At 30.2% G+C, this 12,708-nt stretch overlaps 1 protein-coding gene across 5 annotated transcripts in view; it reads left to right on the forward strand.

Annotated features, from left to right (window-relative positions):
* Positions 1–12,708, forward strand: part of LOC108972457 (flocculation protein FLO11) — a 34,520-nt gene that overhangs the window by 1,276 nt on the left and 20,536 nt on the right. For 3 of the 5 annotated variants that reach the window (XM_018939049.1, XM_018939050.1, XM_018939051.1), the window contains exon 2: positions 3,163–3,362. The gene's annotated coding sequence lies outside the window, so the exon portion shown is untranslated. Of the gene's footprint in view, positions 1–3,052; positions 3,363–12,708 lie in introns of all 5 variants that reach the window. The other 2 variants (XM_018939048.1, XM_018939052.1) reach the window with 2 other exon arrangements.

Below are 12,708 nucleotides of genomic sequence, written 5' to 3' on the forward strand. Positions count from 1 at the left end.
AAAAAAAATAAAATGCGAAAAATAGAAAAATAAAATTTATGAAATAAAACATAAATAAATAAATAAAATGAAATTAAAATGAAGCAAAATAAAATATGCTATCTCCTATTACTTTAGGAAAGCGATCCCTTTTGCTCATTACAAGAACTACACCTGCGTGCCGTGCCATAGCTATTTTTGGATAATTCCCCATTTTTCTTCGCTTTCCAGCATAACACTGATTAAATTCTCCACGGTAATTGGTCTGCCAGGTCTTCTGGTTGCCATCGCACACATTTAAGGAATGCCTGCGCAGCGTCGTCTTCTGATGTTTCATTGTAAAGGCATGACTACCCTTTTAATGTATTAGGAGTTTTATTCCAAATTTTTTTTTTTTTTGAAATATTCGTCATTAGATGGCAGTTGTGTTGTGTAGAAGACGACTACTCCGAATTTTCGACTTGTTCATAAGTTTAAATTTCTCACTTTTTTGGCCTTCCATCTGCCACGACTTCCATTCTCCCATCTTTAATGCCATGCTTATATCTTATCTTTGTTTATTTGTTCAATTGCGTTCGTGTAATTTTCAGATACTTTCTTTCGCTCACACAGCGTTTTTCTTTCGTAAGTTTGAAGGTCAATTGAGGAATTACCATTTAAAACTAACATTGTGACCTGAAACGGTTCCTTATGCTGATGCATCTTTGAGAGCTGAAGAATGCAATAGCTTACCACTTACGATTTTCCGTTTTACCACATTCGTCTAATTCTCTGCTGCGTATGCTAAAATGTTGTTGACATTAAGAGCATAACTTTTTCTTGGTTGTGTTCCATATGTAGGCCATTAGTCTGCTTAGTTGGGAGCTCCATAGTCGWTTGCATACTTACATCGAGGCATATATGTATGCTTATTTGTTAGCAGTAGTAAATTGATTAATCTCAACTAAAAAAAAATAAAAAATAATAATAATAAAAATAATTAAAAATAATTAATTAAATTAATTAAAACATTTAATTAATTATAAAATATTAATTGATAAAAATATCTAAATTAACAACAATAACAAAAAGTTTAAAAATATATTTAATGAATTTAGAAAAAAATTAGTTAATAATAATAAAAAGAACCAAGAAATAAAAAAGGGATAAATACGTTAATTAATTATAAGTACTTAAAAAAATCGATAAAGTTTTTTAAATTCCGCAAATTTATTCACTTTCGTTGCATATTACTCATACGCCACCGGTTATACAACGCAATTGGGCAATAGTTTAATTTGAACCGCGAAAAATGGAAAGGCCTGTTACAAATGTGCCGCATGCATTGACTAACACAAAAACAAAACCTAAAAATTAAAATAAAAGTAAAATTGAGTGATATAGAAAATTCGAGAGGAGTGTCTGATATACGAGTACAGTGACCAGCAACAGACAACCGGTCATTACAAAATAGCAATAACAACTCAGGCGGCGGCTGGACAGCCACAACTTGACAGTGTAGCGCTATAAACAAGTGGCAAAAAGTGCAGAAATCATTGCTTGCGATTATCGCTGCATGCAAATGCCTGCATGTGTGCCTGTAGGAGTGATAGTGACAAATTCAGGAAAAAAATTTAGTGTCGATGTGGCGATACAGTGTAGCAATAAAATTGGACTTTAAGCTAGTAAACGTAATCTGTAAACTGTTTTAGCTGTATGTGGATAAGGCTTTAAATGACGCATGCTTGAAAACTAGGGCGACGTGCCTTTTTTGAATTTTGCAAAAGAAAACAAAAAAAATACTGTATATACATAGTTAAAGTGACATAGTTAAAGTGACATAGTTATGCAATATAGTTGCTTTTAGCATTAGTTTTTGCAAATCCTTTTTTCATATTTTCTGCAATATTTTTTTTTTTGCCATAATTTTTTTTACTATAATATTTTTCCTATAATTTTTTATTATCATTTTACGAAAAAGTTTTTTTGATATAATTTTTAGCTATAAAGTTTTTGCTGTAATAATTGGTAATTATGTGGTGTAATATTTTTGTTAATGAAACTTATTGCAAAGCGAAACAAAATCATTTTTATTGCGTCCCATGTATAAAATATACATACATAGCTTCTTTCCATATTCCATATTTACAAAGGCCTTCTGTCAGTTATTTTATGGTAAAGCGTTTTTCCATACTATTTTGTTCAATTTTATTGCTTTAACACTTTTTTTTACCACCTAAAAAAACAAAAGAGTTTTTACTATAATTTTTAGTCATGAAACATTTTTGTTCTAAATTTTTGGCATCATCACGTTTTGCTGTGCGTTTTTTGTCATAAATTATTTTGCTATAATTTTTATGACATACAATTTTTCTGTGGTAGTTTTATCAATAATAGCATTAGGTAGAAACGTTTCTTACATTTGATTTTTACAAGATGTTTTTGTCATACTTTTTTTCTTTAAATTGTCTGCCATAATTTTTTTATTGCTACAAATTATTTGCCATATATTTTTTTGCTATACTTGTTTGCTTATCATTTTATTTAATAACTTTTTGCCCAAAATATTTTGTTTTAAAAAATGGACATTTTGACATCGGCATTATACATACATAATTCTGAGCACCAATATTCATTTGCTAAATTTCTCATAATACTCTTTTGTGTGCTATAATTTTTGCTATAAAGTTTTTGGCTACGAACATTATGATAGTAAATTTTGAGATTTCGTCCGTTTTTGGTATAATGTTTTGACATAAAATTATTGCCATAATAATTTTTTTAACCCAATTTTTCGTTATGCGTGTTTTTCCACCAAAACATATTTTACCATAATTTTTTGGCATTCAAGCGTTTGCCATAATTTTTTTTCATAAAATGTTTACCATAATTTTGTCGCCATAAATTTGTTTGTCATAAATTTATTTTCTTAATTGTTTTTTGCTATCAAAATGTAACGACTTGTTTTATCAATTGGTTTATCCCACTCATTCGCAATCGATAAGGAAATCCGCATGTTCGCCGTAAATCCACTAACAGTGCAAGACAAGTATTACAAGATTACCAACATATCCAATTTCTGCTGCAATTTCAGAAAAAAAAGCATCCTAGCAAGTTTAACTAAGCTCAGCTACCGTATTGTTGTTGCTTTGCAAGTTGCTGGCTTGCTTGTTTGATTGCTTCTCTTGGTTTCTTCTCTAATAGCGCTGCACTTACTTTGCTTGCCGTTGATTTATCATTGCAAAAGTGACAGCGAACCACAAGAAATCGATACAATAACAGCTAAAAAATACCGTTAATTAAAACCCATACATATTTAATATTAAGGCAAGCAACATAAACCGACGACAACAACAACGCCCAACGAACGCTATACAAGGAAACTGGACACCATTTCTTAAGCGGTAAGTTGCTGTAATCTGTAGCGTTTGCTGGTAAAGTGGCTAATTTTATAAGGAAGTTGGCATTTATGAATTGAAAAACGCAGTGTGTGCGTGAAAAAGTATGCGTATACAATTCAGCAAAAACTGTAGTAAATTAAATATTAATTTTTGCGTGTTTTCCGTGGGAAAGTCGCCGCAGTTCGGTAACTCAGATGGTGTGAAATTAAGTGACAGGAGATAAACGGTAGAAAAATAGTCGCAAATTAAATTTATTCAAGAAAAAATGTAATGAAAAATGAATTAGTAAGGCGTCAAATATTCCATAGAAAGCAATTTGCAGTAAAATTTTCTGACTTCTTGTGCATTTTGTGTATATAAATTGTATAATAATATTACTTATATTAATCAAACAATCGAACTGAGATACTATTATGGAAAATTTTCAAAAATATAAAATTTTTATGAGTTAAAAAAAATTAATTAAATTAAAAGTGTGCAGAGTACTTGGTTTTTGACTGCTAAGAAAAACTTAAAAAAAACTTTTAATATGCAGTTGTATAATATTGTTATTGCAGGTATTGCTTAAAATTCGCCTTTAAAAATATTAGAAATTTTTTTTTTTAATTAGACCGATATAGCAATTTTTCTTATAGCACTTTGTACCTGCTGGAAAGACTAATCTTAAGTATTATTATTTCAAAGCAGAAGAAATAAATTATCGAGAGCAACAAGTCATATGCCTTAAGGCAAATACTTTACTTGCCTGCAGAAATTATTCAACAAAGATACTGAAGTTATGATTTTCTTTAGCATTAATAGTATTTGCTATAACACATACATATGTGATTTTCGCAAAAAAAAAATTTCCTAGAATTTTTGTGCTATAATATCTTTAAAACCTTCCCATAATTTTTTACTATAAAGATACTTACTATAATTTTTTGCTATAATAATATAAATAATTGTCTTGTAACGATTTGACTTGCATATAACGTTTCTGCAATGAAAGCGTAAGTTTTAAAAAATTTTGCAATAAAATAAAAATGATTATTTCATTTGTCTCCTGTTTTTTGCAATATTAACAAATTTAAATATTAACATAATTTTTGCAAGAAAATTACTATAATTAATCTATTTGCCTCCTATAGTTTTTACCATAAATTTAAATACTAACAAAAAATTATCATAACATTCTTTCCCTTAATTTGATTTGCTATAATAATTTTCATACATTTATTTCTAACAGAAAGTAAGAAAAACAGAACGTAAATATGTATGCAACTTGTTTTTACTTTGTTTTAATGTTTGGTTTGGTTGCTATAATTTTTAATATAAATATGTATGTATTATATTTTTTATAATAACAAAAATAGCACTAATCAACAAATGTGAAGGAAAAAATTGCGACTGATGTGCCAAGAGGTCTGTGAGGTATCTGCTAGAAAAATATAGGTATTTATAAATTTGCAGGAAAAAAAAATATAATTACTGCGTATATAATATTTGTATATATACATATATGTATGTAAATTATATATGTATGTCTACTAAGATATGTTTAATATTTTACTATATTTCGTTAAAAGTGTTATTTGCTTCACTTTGTTGGAATATTTTTTTAGTTTTAATTTTCCTTTACACACAATTTTCCTTTGCCATTATTTTTTGCTATAACTTTATTACTAAGTTTTTTTGCCACAAAATATTTGCTATAACATTTTTATTAATTTTTGGCTTTAAAATTTTTACAATTTTATGGTAATTTGTGTGCTATAAAATGCTTGTTGTAACAATAGCGCCATCTCTTGTTTGCTATAAAATGTTTTCTGTGATATTGTTATTAGTTATGTTTACTATAACATTAATACAAAGATTTTTTTTCTATAAAACATTCTATAACATTATTACCATGACTTGTATACTATAGAATATTTGTTGTAACAATATTGCCGTTATTTGTTTGCTATAAAATGTTTTCGCAAACAGTATTACCAATTTTTTGCTATAACACATTTGCTATAACGATATTATCAAAAAATTTTTTGCTATAAAATATGTTCTATAACATTAATACCGTAATGTATGTGCTATAAAATGTTTGTTCCAAAAATATTGCCATAATTTTCTTGCTATAAAATACTTTCTATGACATTACTATCACCAATTTTTCTTTAATTTTTCTGCCATACAGTTTTTAAACAGAAATGTTTTGCAATAAATTTATCATAATTCTTTTCTACACAAAATGTTGTGCTATAAAAATTTTTTTAACAAATGTTTTGCTCTGCATTTTTTGTCATTATTTAGCTACTGGGTAATGCAAGCCTTACAAGTATCTGAACACACTTAAACTTTGGTGTAATTTATCAATTTTCCAACGGAAAACCTATTATATGCATGAAATCAATTTTTTTGAAACCATTTTGCCTTCGCTAATAAACTAGTAAAAATATTAAATATATTTCAGTAAAAAGCACCCACTTCAATCAGTCAAAAATGACAACCACAAAAACCGCAACCGCTAATTTGCCATTTTCTTGCTTGTGCGATTTAAAGGAAATGCACATGCTGGTAATAAATAACAGTAATATGTTTTTATACTAACTAATATGCATAGCAAAATGTAAAAGAAACTCGCTTTGCACACGAAAGATTTAAGTGACAAACCCGGTTTTTCATATTTCAGAGTTGCTTAGTGGTAAATTGCGGTTTTTGCACGGATGTTATTAAATATTCTGCTGCAAATAGCTGGGATAGAGGAGAGCTCAGTTTGCAAAAGTTACGAAGCATAAAAAGTTTGTTTAAACCATATTTTTAAGGAGAAAATGCTAGTTTTTGCATTGATATTAGCATAACAGACTGGTCTAAATGTTTATATAAATATTCAATTCATATCCACAATTATTTTAATTTTTAAAAGGAAATGCAGCCGATATTAGGATTAGGTTTAAGAATTTTTGGTACCATATAAAACCATTATGTTATATCAAATCGTATCTCATTTACTTGGAACAGCCTTAAAAACCTATCTAATGTATGCAATGTTCACACCCATAAGCTGATGACAACTCAAAGAGAACACTTTACATTTCTAAGAACAGCAGAGATAGAGTGGTGGTGAGGTACTTATATAATGCTGGTCGTGTTTCTGTTGCTATATCTTTTACGTGTATCTTACATTGAGGAACAAAAATTGTAGATAATATTTTCGAACTCACTCAGTACAGTCCCCATCGAAAGCTTTTCAATGATTTTGCCCATGTCAATTGCTCTCTACTTAGAGTTACCGCACCATGAGTGGTGTTAGTTTTGTATAAGAAACCTCTAGATTGAAGTATTCTATTTCTAAGGCGGTTTAGTATTGAAAGAAGACTTTACAATCGCAGTTAGGCTTACAAAATTTTGCAAAACACTTTTTTGCTATAATTTTAATTTGCAATAAATTTTCTTAGCATAACTTTATTGTTATAATTTTTCTTTATAATGTGATAAATTATACCATCCATTTTTTTCTACAAAATAATATTCTTTTACTAAAATTTTTCCCATAATTTTTTTACATAATCCTTTTGGCTGCACGTTCTTTGGAAAACTAATGCAATGCCTGTGATATTTTGCATTACACTTTTTTTCTACACTCCTCATTTGCAACAAATTCTCTTTGCCATAATTTTTTTGCTATAATTTTTTTGCTATAATTTTTCTTTTATCTTGTAATTTATGTAATATATCGTTTGCTACAAAACAATAATTGTTTTATTACTATAATTTTTTCTATAATCTTTATTACATGTTTTCTGTTTAATTTTTTTGCGTTATTGTAACCACTGAAATGCTTTAATTTTTCTTCGAAATAGTTTTCTTGAAATTCATTTTAGCAAAAAACTATGGTTATAAATAATAATAATTTTCTTCATCTTAATGCTTCCTATAATTTTTCCTATATTTTTTTACCATAAATTTTTTGAAATTAAATTTTTTGTCTCTTCATTTGCCATAAAATAGTAAAAACTTATTTTATAAGCGTTGTTGAAGTTCCAAACACATGAATTCCGATATATCTAATGGTTATTGGTGAAATTTATTCAATTTTACAGTAAAAAATTTGAAGATATGTAAAATAATCCGCAATATTTGGCATTATTGAATCCTTTTTGATGGCAGGGTTCCATAAATTGCACATGTTTCATAATCTAAGAATTTATAATAACGGAATACTAATTATATCTTAAGTAAACTACGACACAAGCTCCAAAACTACTTATCTCTAAACAAAAACCATCTGTTTTGAGTCGCAGACAGCTGTAAACGAAAGCGAAAGCATCAGAATTTCGCTTTCAACTAAAGTAAATTAAACGTCACTCGTCGATTAACGCACGCTATAAAAGACGCATTTGACTGAACTGTCAGCTACTCAGTAGTAATGATTGAAAACGTCGTTAAAAAGATGTGTCATGCCTTTCTCAGTTCAAATACTCCCAGCAAAAAAACTGAGAAATATAAATCTTAAAAATATTCAAGCAGAAAAACGCAGTGGGACAGGTGGTCCGCGGAAAAAAATATATTAATTTGTGTGCGACACTCCGTTGAAGTGAAAAAATAAGTAAATAATTTAAATTGCTTTTACGCTAAGCGCTGGCATGAGAAAGTGTGTAAAACGTAGCCAAAAACTATAAAGAGTCTGCGCTGCTATTGTTGACGCATGCATGCGTTTTTCTAATACAATTGTTGACTTTCGCGTTTGTCACTTTTGGTTTTATACACATTTACATATGGCTAGGTATAATGACACACTTTTCATTAAGTGTTGCTATGGGGCTGTTGTTGTTGCCTCTTATTTTATATTTTTTCGGCTGTGGTTTTATGTGCTTAAGACTTTCTGCTGGGCATACGTGAATTCAGTTAATGGCATAACTATGTTAGCTGAGTTTTAAGCATATTAGGGTGGCACTTAAGGTACAAAATATTTTTTTGGCACTCAAGGGATTGATAACACTGCGTTCCGTTAATGACTTAATTATAGTTTTTTTGAGATTTATATACATTAATGTGGTAATTAAATTTTTTTTATACAAATGTGAACTCAAATAATAATTAAAAAAGTAAATAAAGAAATTCCAATAGTGACGAACATTTATTTTTTCTGCCAATAATCAAGTATTACAAATCGATTTATTATTCATGCAAGTTCGAATTAATTTGACTTGTTTGATGCTTCTGAAAATAATTTGAACTTTGGCCTCTGTCTTACATCTTTAACCTGCATACAATCGTGGTTGATATTTTCCACTATATTTCGAACTAAGTTGTGGCTGAGATAGGTCAAATCTGATAAAAAAAATTCTAGAATTTTAGTACCACCTTAATATAAATAAAATACATATATATCAACTATATAACATATAAATGAGTATTCCCAACTAAGTTTGGGTTAAGGTGAGCACAGTCTGTTAAAATGAGTGTTTTCCAATATTTAAGTGCCAGCCTAATATAACGAAAATACATATACCTGTATATAAACATAAGTAAGTGATGCCAAGTGAGTTTGGGTTGAGGTTGGGAAAATCTGCAAAAAAATGTTTTTTCTGGTATTTTAGTACCACCCTAATATAAGAAAAATATATATAACTATAATAACAAAAAAGTGAGTATTTCCAACTAAGTTTGAGTTGAGGCAGGAAAAATCTTATAAAATAAATTTTTTCCATTATTTGAGTACCACCCTATTACAACGAAAAATATATATATCAACTATATAATCATATAAGTGAGTGTTACCAACTAATTCAGGTCTGCGATTATAAAAATCAAATAAAAAACTTTTTCCGGAATTTAAGTACCATCCTAATAATAACGAAAATACACATATTCCAACTATATAAACATATAAGTGAATGCTTGTTTGCTGAGACACATATTTGAATGGAAATTAAAAGTCAACAAATGTTTGCCTTTTCGTTAGTTTGCACATACACACACATAAACATATGAATATATACATATGCATGTATGTACGTGCATGTGTATTCCCTGAGTGTTTACATATGTAAATATGTTTTGAGCGTTTGGTATTGTGTGCCACCTTTTTTGGTATTTTCTCACTTTGCTTTGCCTCAAATTGTTTTTTATTGTGGTTATGTAAAGCATCGACGTAATTTAATTGTACAACAACAATAACAAACGCAGCGGCATGCGAGCGCACTTAAAGTACACATCCGCTAAGTGACCTTTGCTAAGTGCTTAGCCGCTTAATTGTTTTATTTCACACATATTTATTGCCGGTGTAATTTATTGTTAACTTCATTTATGCTTCAAAATCTTTGTTGTTTTATCACTTTTACTTTTCGGGGTTTTTTCGCACACACTTTTTGTTTGATTGTTCAGCAAATTATTTGGTTTTCGGATGTTTAACACGAAAAGTGATTGATAGTGACTTATGGAGGTGAGAAGATGTGCGAGTCTACTCCGAATACGTGTGTCTCTCGGTGATATTTCGTTGATAAGGTGAATGTTGTGGTTGTTGTTGTAGCGGCAGACAACATTTCGTAAATAGTTTTGTGGTAACTGTGGAGATGACAGTCTTATGCTGGATAAATATTCGGTTTCGTATAGGTAGTATACCAGAATGTTATTCAAACGCGGGTTGTATGCTTTGCTATGTAACTCCTTTCTGCCAGATGGCTCTTCCGTTTTAATATTGACCAATTTTTATGATTGCAGTGAATGTGTTCAAGTTAGTCTTTTTGATAATAGAAAAATTTGCATTTAAATACTACAAATGTTTTAACAGCTTGGCAACGCTGTAGGCAGTTCGATGGTCAGCATTGAAAAGACACCGACTTTCATTTCTAGGTCGAAATAATTTCCAGATGGCACTCTTTTGATCTCTTCGACTTTGATCGTTTTCGGGGTTTTGTTGATATGGCAGTAAAAGATCGTCTAGTTTATTCCAAGTCTAAGATTCCATGAGAAGAGAGCTATGCTTAGGAGGAGTGTTAGAGGAAAATTAAGTCTCTAAACAACTCTTTGTTAAACAGTGTTTAGGCAACCGGAATACTGTAGCATATTCTAAACAGAGGTGGATGTTATTAAAGTAGTAGCAAAAGTATTCCAGCTTCCTTCAGGAAAATGAGCACTCACTATGACAGCTGAGCGGCAATACTAGCGCTAAGCTCGCTAATTGTGCGTTTAAAGTTAGTCGAGAAGTGTCTGCCCTCACAATCAGTTCATTAATTTGGGTGCCTGGTCATAGCGGAATCGCTGGAAACTGTAAAGCGTTGGGTTTGCAAGAGGCGGCACCTCTTTACCGAAGGCATCGTGTTGGGAACTAGCTGGAACCTCTTGCGTTGTAGTTCTTGGTCTCTGGACTTCGGGGTGAGCTTAGCAGGCGCTGGTCAAAAATTATTGTCGTATCCATTCTCTCTGAAGATTGTTCATTAGGCGTACATGTTATAAGACAAGGCGGGGTCGAGGCATCCACACATTTTCTTTTTCTGTTATTAAACGCCCCAGAAATTTATGACGTGTGTAGTGATCTATAAAGGAAAGTAGATAACAAGAGACAGTTTCAGGTCAGAGCACTCAACAGTTTGTCAATATTTCTTGTTTTCTTTTTTTCATTATTATACGTTAATTTTTTAAATCTATTTAAAAAACCAAGTAACCTCTGCAAAGTCATTCAATTTGACCAATTGCTTTGTTACCACCACAACATTGATGACAGATAAAGCGAAGAGCATAGAGGCAAGCTGGAAAAGCAGAAGATCTCGGTGAATAGATAGGCAAATTTGAACGGCACGTGCCATTGCATTGGAGGCATTCGTGACTACAAACACGTGGCGTGCTGCACAATGCGTGTTGAAAGTGGTAAAGTCGCAACACTGTTAACCGCAGTAATCATTGCAACAACAAAGAGGCAAAATTCAGTTGAAAGCAATAAAACGTGAGTGCAACTTGCGAAATAGCGCATAGAAACAAACTTTAGCGGTAGTATTTGTTGGTATGTGTGTACGTGCACATCGACAATGTAACAGTTCACTTTTTCGAATGTGCAGTTTGGTCGCTAATTCATGCCCTATAGGAAATATTTGCTAGGTTTTTGCTGAATACTTGTACATTTTTAATTTCAAAAAACATTTAAATTTTTTTACGCCTTTTTACTGTTAGCTAATTTATAAATACATAGCTTTAATAATTTCGGGATTTCGAAAACAGTCGTTATTCATTTTTTTAAGAACAAACATTTAAAAAGAAACATAATTATTATTTTAAAGGCGTTTTCGACTAATCAGAGAAGAGTTAGTCACAAAAATAAATGAAAAAATTTCGGGATATCGAAAATAATTTCGGGACTACATTTTTTTAATATGAAAATTAAGTAAGAAAAAAAGTTATAATTTTATTATTTGGTTCAGATAAATTAAATCCCGAAACTAAGTTTCCAATAAATTCGGGATTGAATTTTATTAAACATAACAAATAAAAAGGAATCAAATTATGTTTTAGTTGAGTTATCTGAATTAGAGAACGTCAATATAGAAAGCAAGCAACAAATAATTTCGGGATAAAATTTTTTAACAAATAATTAAAAATGAAATAAAAAACACATTATTATATAAGTTGCATATGCGCTGAGTTAGAGATTTGGTTATTAACTTTGCGATTGAATTATTTTATTTTCGATCGATTGAATTGAAAAAATTACTGCCAAAATCATTTAAAAAAATACTTGGTTGGGGAATTTCGGGATTCGGAAATTTCGGGATTCGAGAATTTCGGGATTCGGTATTTAAAAAATTTTATACAACTACTACAAAAATCGTTTAAAAAAATTTCAGGGTTCAGGAGTTTCGGGATTCTTTAGTTAATATTCGTTTTTTTAACTTTATATAAGCGCATTTTTAATGAAAATATAATTGTAGAGTGTAACTTTGAAAAAAAAAAGAAAAAATAATGCGGTTAAATAGAAGACATCGTTATTCTAAATAATTTATTCGTGCTGCTTTATACACACAATCTAACATTCGCGTGTCCTGCATGTCTTTCAGTGTTTATTGCTGTTTTTGTAGTTGTTTTTAATGCCTCTGCAATTCGCGCTCGTTTGTTGATGTAATTTTCGCAAATTATTTCATTTTCATTAAACAATTTCGCTTTTGTATGCCTCCGCGCAATTTTTATCTGTTGATGTCGTTGTTGTTGTTTTTCTCTTCTGCGCTTTGGTAATAATATTAAATAACGCAAATTGCGGCGAAGTGTTTACGACTGTCTGCTTTGCGACAACGACATAAAAGTCATAAGCGTGTGTTTATGCGCACACACACAATGACACTAATGAGTACTATACACATTTGTATGAGATAATAAAAAA

The sequence above is a fragment of the Bactrocera latifrons genome, unplaced genomic scaffold (genome assembly GCF_001853355.1).
Source record: "Bactrocera latifrons isolate USDA-ARS-PBARC rearing strain unplaced genomic scaffold, ASM185335v1 scaffold_4, whole genome shotgun sequence".
NCBI lineage: Eukaryota > Metazoa > Arthropoda > Insecta > Diptera > Tephritidae > Bactrocera > Bactrocera latifrons.